Genomic DNA, 7,557 nt, shown 5'->3' with positions numbered 1-7,557 from the left:
TTTATTTTCATTGGCGACCTTGACCATACCATAAACCAGTTGTCCTATAATTGGCGAATACTCTTCCCTGTCCATCAAAGTTTAAACGGAAACGAAATTTTTTCAACACCACAGATAATCTCCAACAATTTTATCAATTCAAATGTTCCGTCTTCTGCATTTAAAGTGTTTATTTTCAAACACTTCGAATATTATAAATATTCATCAACTGTTCTACGATGTTTGTTTAGAATGTGTCGTACTATGTCGAGGTACACGAACACGTTGTATATGGGCTTACGTTGAATGAAAAAAAAATCGAAATTATAATAAATCTCTGAAATGATTTCGTAAACATTGTCCTTGTTTTCAATTTGTAATGGATCATTAGAATAGTGACACCCATTTGAAGCTACTCTCTAAATGTTCTTCAATAATATTACGGCTATGCATTTCGGATACATTATTGTATCATATCCCTTCAAGTGTTCATTCATTCATTCATACATTGTGCAACGGATATGAAATAACCGAAAGTGATATGTCTGAACAAATCTTAGGGGTAAAAATATTCAAAATTCAATTATATTCCTTGACAGCCGAACTAATTTACATTTAAAATAAAAGTCTACTCTCCCGTTATGGTACCAACATATATAGGAAAGTAATTACGTCTAAATGATGTGTTAAATCGTGAAAGAAGAAGAAAAAGACGAAAACATTTTCTTAATTTGTTCGAAACAAGAAAGTGTACCGAATTTTAAGTGATTGCACTTATTCATCAATGTCACAATTTTCCTTTCCTCTCTCTTCACACATTCGGTTCATTCTTATTAACCGACAGACAGTAAGGATAAGAAGTCAGAGCTACCACACATATGATACAGTCGATTTTAAATAAAAGTGACGATAATAAAATCAAATTCGGTGTAACACATTACACACAATCTTCTTCCCTTTTATGTTACAGCGACAGTTTATGTTATAAATACAAAATATTTGGACATTTTCTTTTATTTAATGTTTTTAGTTTCGCTTAGTGTTTCTATTCCGGGACTGTGTCACAAGTCACAAGGATAATTTTGTTGATATTTGGTCTACAAAATAAAAATTTCTTTAGACGAAACTAGGTGAAAATTATATTTATATATTTCGAATTAAACGAAGATTTCCTTTCTTTCTCGAATTATTTTAATCGAACCAATGCACTTCAAGCAAATTTGATCAGCTGTCAAATAGAGTTTCTATTTTGTATGAAATGGTTTGTTACAGTGTTTTACAGTACACTGTTATAACGTGGAAATGTTTTCAAGAAAACAAAGAACTTACAGAAGATATTAAAATTATTTCTCCTTCATGTAACACTTTAAACTTACTGCCGAGTTTCAGTATGCTTTGTAGAGTACCACTCTCCCTTGAAATCATGACAGAAAACGAGGCAGGAGCAGAAGACGCAAATACATTCAAACCAAACTATTTTTATTAGGGTGGTGAAAGAATTAAGTAGCCTTTGGAATTTACATGTACATTACAGCGAAGTCAGTCAAAAGGTAGAATAGTGTTTGTATAATACAAAGAAATAAGGTGTGAATTTGACACAGAGATCTAAGAGTTTGTTTGCTAGAGAGAGTATTGTCCAACGAGGTCGAAAAACAACTTTTGGTTTACATGCAAGAGAAGCGCGAAAGCGCGTAATTCAGTATTCCATAAAGGCATCATTGAATTCAACTCATTGCCGAGTGAAGTGAAGAGCAAGAAGAATGGATGAGTTTTTAATATAGTAAATTGAGGAGTTTTTTGAAGGACGTCAACATAAATTTGTGATTTTTAAGGGGAGACGAAAGTTAATTAGAAATTGACTAAGAAGTGTGAATTTTGCTGAAGTCCTTTTTTATCTGTGATTTTATGTGAATTGTATTTATAATAGCAAATTAGGTGAATAAATGACTATCTTATCTTATCTTAGTCAAATCGACTGCTCCTGCCTGGTTTACGTTACTCTGCAGTGTTGAAATCGAATCTAAAAATCAGTTTCTTAACTCTATTTAACGTTAAGAGTGATACCGCGCATTTTTTCCGAGTAGTTCGACATATGCCTGCTCAGCACCCTCTCTTTGGAGACAATTGAAAACTTTTTTCGTAACTGATACCAATTTATGTGCACTGTACCAATTTATTTAGTGCGTGGTACAAATCGTTGGTACTCTCTGCAAAGTAATTGGCACGGTATACCATTTCGCAATGTTGATTCCAAATCAACCTGTCAGTTTAGTTGAAATTTATTTTCAGTGCAGTTTCAGTCACAAAATGTTGTGTCTATCACAAAATAGATGGTCCAGGTTTCTAAGCAATTTTGTTACTTTAAAGACAGGCACTTCTGATTCGGTTATATATGGCATATGGCATTACCGCCCATATATCTACCTTGGTTTTAACACTGTCAAAATACTACCTGCTTCCTTTGTTTGTCGAATCATACACTGTTGACTAATTTCTTATTTTCCATGTAAAAATGCAAACGCTACGTAGCATTTTTATCACCTTAATAAATACAGGAATACAGGTTGCTGCTTGAGATGGTATTGGACTGATAATTGTAACTTTAGTCGTAAGTCCTTGTTTCGATACTTTCCGTTCGGGCAGTCTTTCCACCCGCGCCTAGGACAGTCTATATCTATAATACCACTAGTTTCAACATTATTATTATCACTAGTCAACAGTGTATTAACCAATCTCTTAAAATAGAGGAGAATGCATTGCCACCTTATCCGTAAATTAATGCAACAATACCTCAATACCGAAGTAGTCCAAAGTCCAAAGTAAGGCTGAGAAAAGGATTCCTGGCAACCAGCTATACATCTCAGACGTTAACTTTTTTTTATCAGTGTAACTTGACAGAAACGACTATCCGACACACTACAATTGATCAGTAGATGAAGGAGAGTGTTAAAGCAGATTGACTTATTGGCTCTCTCGAAGGGTTATTGTTCGTTCGTATTTAAAAAGAGAAGATAATTCGCGATCAAAAAATCAGAAATTTTATTCAAGGTTCTGTAAGAATAGGTGATCACACTCACGAAGGCGTCAATGATACCTGTCTAGCAGGATTTAAGAGCCTTCATAAGATTACTTATTTGCCGTTGAATTGGCCGAAATGCTATGTTTTTACATTCCTCAAATTTATCTGCCTGACAGAGGGCAATAGCTTGCAGTGTGACACTATTTTTGTTAATTACATCACTTACCTGAAAATTTAGAGCAACATCACCAATATTTCAAACTATATATTTCATCAACATCCAATGAACTTACTTTTTCTGGAGAAATGTTGGCAAGAGCGCACGTTGATTTTTCAACTAGAGAAGAGAGGTCATCATGGGCGTTTCGTTGACACTCTAATAGTTCTGATATAGCTCGAGTAGCGAATTTAATCAATAGCCTCAATGCAATGCAGACACGTTTATTCGATCGATTGTCATTCCAGCACCTGCATTCGTTTGTTCGGATTGTATGCCAACGTCATCACCGCCTTTTTGGGCATTATCGATAATTTTTTGACTCTCGTTACTAGTACATGAGCCACTGAGTAAAGCCAATTGTTCGTTATATGAATTAACGTTTTCCCGTATTACGTTTGGGTTGTTTTTAGCTTCTTTTTGACATTGAGCAGAAATAAGGTCAAACTCTTGTAGGTCCACAAGGCATTCACCACATGGTTCAGCATCGTCGGCATATATGACTGACATCTAACTCAAACGAAATTTTGACATTAAAAACATTTAATTCAGTAAGTATCTACTAAAATTTATAGGTTTGTTCCAAGTAAATGTACGTGAAAATCACTTGCCAATCGAACACGATTTCACCCACAGAGATCGGTTTTCATATAAATATTGATGAGGCGTTGTCCAATGAAAGTAAATAGATAGGTATGGCCAAACGTTCAAATTTGTTCTAGCCGGAGCACATACGGATTTGCATGGCGCCACCTCAAACGAACTCATTTCTAGTGCAAATTTTCACTAGAAATAAGTTCGTTTGAGGTGGCGTCATGCAAATCCGTATGTGCTCCGACTTGTATGGACTGGCCATACCTACTTATCTACTTTCATTGGCGTTGTCTCTATGGATGACAGTAATTTGACAATTCGTATGGCCTTGGAACAGACCAATACTGTATAACAAACCTGGTGCAGCAAAACGGCGACAACGATCGGAATCATTTTCATTTTTACTTGGAAGTTTAATCGAGTTTACAGAAAAAAAATTCTTGTGTTTAACTAATTTCACATTGGTGAACGAACGATCACTGCCTACGAAGACTAAAAGTACGGCTATATATGGATTTCGATTAATCAATAGCTGAAAATTTCAGCATGGAGTTCATTTGTCGCATGTAAGCTGTTGTTTAGCTGTTTGTAGATCATTTTTTTTTTAAATTATTTTAACACTTGCTTCAATAATTCGAATTTAAATTGACGCCAATCCATACGTTTAAACAATCGATTTAGATTTACTTTGAACAAAAACGAGCTCATTTTTTTGGAGATATTATATTCTACCGATAAATAAATTCACTGCTACCGATAAAATAATAATAAATGACCGATAAACACTTTACCTATCAGAGGCGCCGACTTCTTTTTTCGTATAGTGTTGCCCAAAAAAGTCGCTTTTTTGTATGATCGAAAATTGATGTTTTATTAATTGATGCTTTTATAAAATTTAATTATCGATAAACAGCCGTGTCCTGGGCACTTTTGAACATTGGGCGAAACTTCTTTATAAGAACCATAAGCTTTGTAAAGAATAAAAGATAATTGCGAGCGTAGCGAGCGATTTTTTTCTTAATTGTGCTGCCAGTGTAAATTCGGATGAAGATAAAGTTCGTTTCAATACGGTCCCTCAAAAACTTTGCTAACGCTCTTGTTTCATAAACATTCACACTTGAATACATATACTCACACACACATTCAAATTTGTCATGTAATGACTCACTTACTTTCCTAATGTTGTAACATACTCTTACAAAACTAGAACAGCGATAAAAAGATGTTAGTCGAGTTATCGTGTGGAACCGAAGGATTTCTTTTAAATTATGTAGAATTCCGAGAAAGTAGTGAAGCTAACGTTGGAATTGTTCTTAAAGTGAAATGCCACGCAGCGAGAATTTTTGACTTACATGCTCGTTTTCTTCTACAGTTTAAAACAATTTTGATGTAAAAATGATATTTATTGTGTCGTCGAGTCATAGTGTTGCTCAGCCTCGACTAATTTGGTCATAGTGTTGCCCGAGCCTCGCGGCAAGACCGTAGTCGGCGCCTCTGTTACCTATAAACACGTTGCCGATAAACTCGTTACCGATACAAAATAATAAAGTACCGATAGTGAAACTCCCAAGTGCAGATAAAAATTTTCAAAACCGATAAAAAGTTCTATAAGTTGTTCATTTTATCGATCATTCATTATTTTCTACCTGTAGTTTATTTTTTTCCATCTGTAGTTTACTATACTTTATTGGTAATTTATCAATTTTTTTGTGGCAAAACACCTAGCAGGGTAATAGAGGTTTTTACACGTCAAATAGAGTAGTTTTTTGATACCAATAATACCATTAGCAGCCTTAATGGTAATTTTGCAATGACATTATGAAAAAAAAGGTGTGGAAATATTCGCATACTTCGATTAAACTACTACTCTATTTTTTTTCTATTATCTAGGTGCTTTGTTTGTGGTAATCCTACTTTCGTCGCCAATATTCCACGTACAAAAATCACCACTTTTTGTCAGATAAATATCAAATTTAGACATTCCAATTCAATAGAGATGTTGTGTTTGACTCACCGCGGTCCATTTAGCATATTTAACGCTTAATTTACATTTTCATCAAATTTTGTTGCGAAAACAAATAATATGCTGACAATAAGTCACTAACTCAAAATAGTATATTTCGTACCTAGGACTAAAAGTCTTTTTTTTAGCTTGTAAGAGGTTTCCAGACAGAGTCGAAGGCGAGGTCTGCCATCGAATACGCTAAAAAAGACTTTTAGTCCGTGGTACGAATAATATTTTTAATATAATATAAACTTAAATATGATTCTGACATATTTTGTAAAATAAAAAATATTTCATCCAGCCCTTTCTGATCTTCACGGAAAGTGCCCATAATCCTGGCAGCTTTATTGCGTTGTATTGCCAAACCTATTCGTTGTTTCAGGTACATTTTCGATCTGTTTCCACTAGTTCGTTCCTGGATGGCTTATTTTGTATTAATCAGCCTCCGAAATGATTCCAAATTAATGCTCTATGGAAGAAGTAAATGTTTAAAACTGATTATACCACGAACATCCTGGTAGGATAAACGTGAAAGTTGGTGTAAATATTAACCATGGTCCTTTTGTGATCAGAGAATGGGCATTGGGCATTAAGAAATGCTGATTTCCAGCCTTCGCCAACTTGTTCTTATGAAATTGCAATTGTGGATGTATACGACTGATTTTCACAATATTCTCACAATTTCGTTCATAAAAAGAGTGTAAGTGCTATAAAACAGTCCGTAATATTTGAGATTCATTTTTAGTTATTTATACAACCGAGTGATAAATGCTTTTTTAGGCACACGATGTGTAGATTGTCGCTCTAGGCCGAAGGCCTAGTGTGACAAAACACATCGTGTTCCCAAAAAATCATTTATCATCGAGTCGTATACAACGTTTTTAGGCAATGGAACGTCCTACTTTTCGTCATTTGTTTTGAAATAGTATGATGTGTTACAAGTATTGTAATGTTGATTTTTTCAGCACTAGACCCAAGTTTTCCTTACGAGCGGAGCGAGTAAGGAAAATTGGGTCGTGTGCTGAAAAAATCTCATTACAATACGTGTAACACATCATGCTTTGTGCCAACCGAGAATTGAAATAGACAAACGCACAAAAATTCAGAATTTTCATTGTAAACAATCACTCTTCGAATTTGATCGATCACGTTGCTTTGCATTTTTTTAAAACGAATGCTGTAATAACTCATACGAATTTCATTTCAACACTGGTTTGAGTGTTGTAATAAGCCATGAAAACGGGTGTTGTAATTTTGGACATTTCAATCTAGTTATCGATATTGAAATCCGTCGTATTTCAATTCTCGGTGGCACAAAGATAATTTACAAGCAATGTCCTAAAACATCACCCCAAATTCAATTAACAATTTTCTATATGTACTGGGTCGTTACTCTAAAAAATAGTATATTACTTCCGAGGATCCAAGTTGTGTATTTGATAAGTGGGGTGTTACAGCCAGACCCGATGGAACCTTGTAAGTACAATGCTTTACATGATTAGGCAATGTAAATGAAAATGAAACACGCCGTAACACATAAAATTCATTAAATAATTCAAAATGCCTGTAATAATCAAACTGATTCACATTCGATTAATATTACTTCCTAAATTACCAATTATTTATTATACCTCACAACCCACCAACCGTATAACAGTTGAAATTCTAACATACACGGCTACAATAGCATGGGATGGCACATCAAAAGAAAATTTGATAAAACCATTTAAATGTTTTTTATTC

The 7,557-nt window shown here is 34.4% G+C and overlaps 1 long non-coding RNA gene across 1 annotated transcript; it reads right to left on the bottom strand.

Moving 5' to 3' along the window:
- Positions 1-2,998: 2,998 nt before the first annotated feature.
- On the bottom strand, positions 2,999-4,324 carry LOC119074795. The gene is made up of 3 exons (XR_005087253.1): positions 4,167-4,324; positions 3,292-3,725; positions 2,999-3,224 (listed from the first exon to the last, which is right to left on the bottom strand). It is a non-coding gene; the product is annotated as an uncharacterized LOC119074795 (long non-coding RNA).
- Positions 4,325-7,557: the final 3,233 nt, after the last annotated feature.

Source organism: Bradysia coprophila, unplaced genomic scaffold (assembly GCF_014529535.1).
Source record: "Bradysia coprophila strain Holo2 unplaced genomic scaffold, BU_Bcop_v1 contig_151, whole genome shotgun sequence".
Lineage (NCBI taxonomy): Eukaryota > Metazoa > Arthropoda > Insecta > Diptera > Sciaridae > Bradysia > Bradysia coprophila.
The sequence above is the reverse complement of the archived record's forward strand: the minus strand, read 5'-3'. Positions and strand labels throughout refer to the sequence as shown.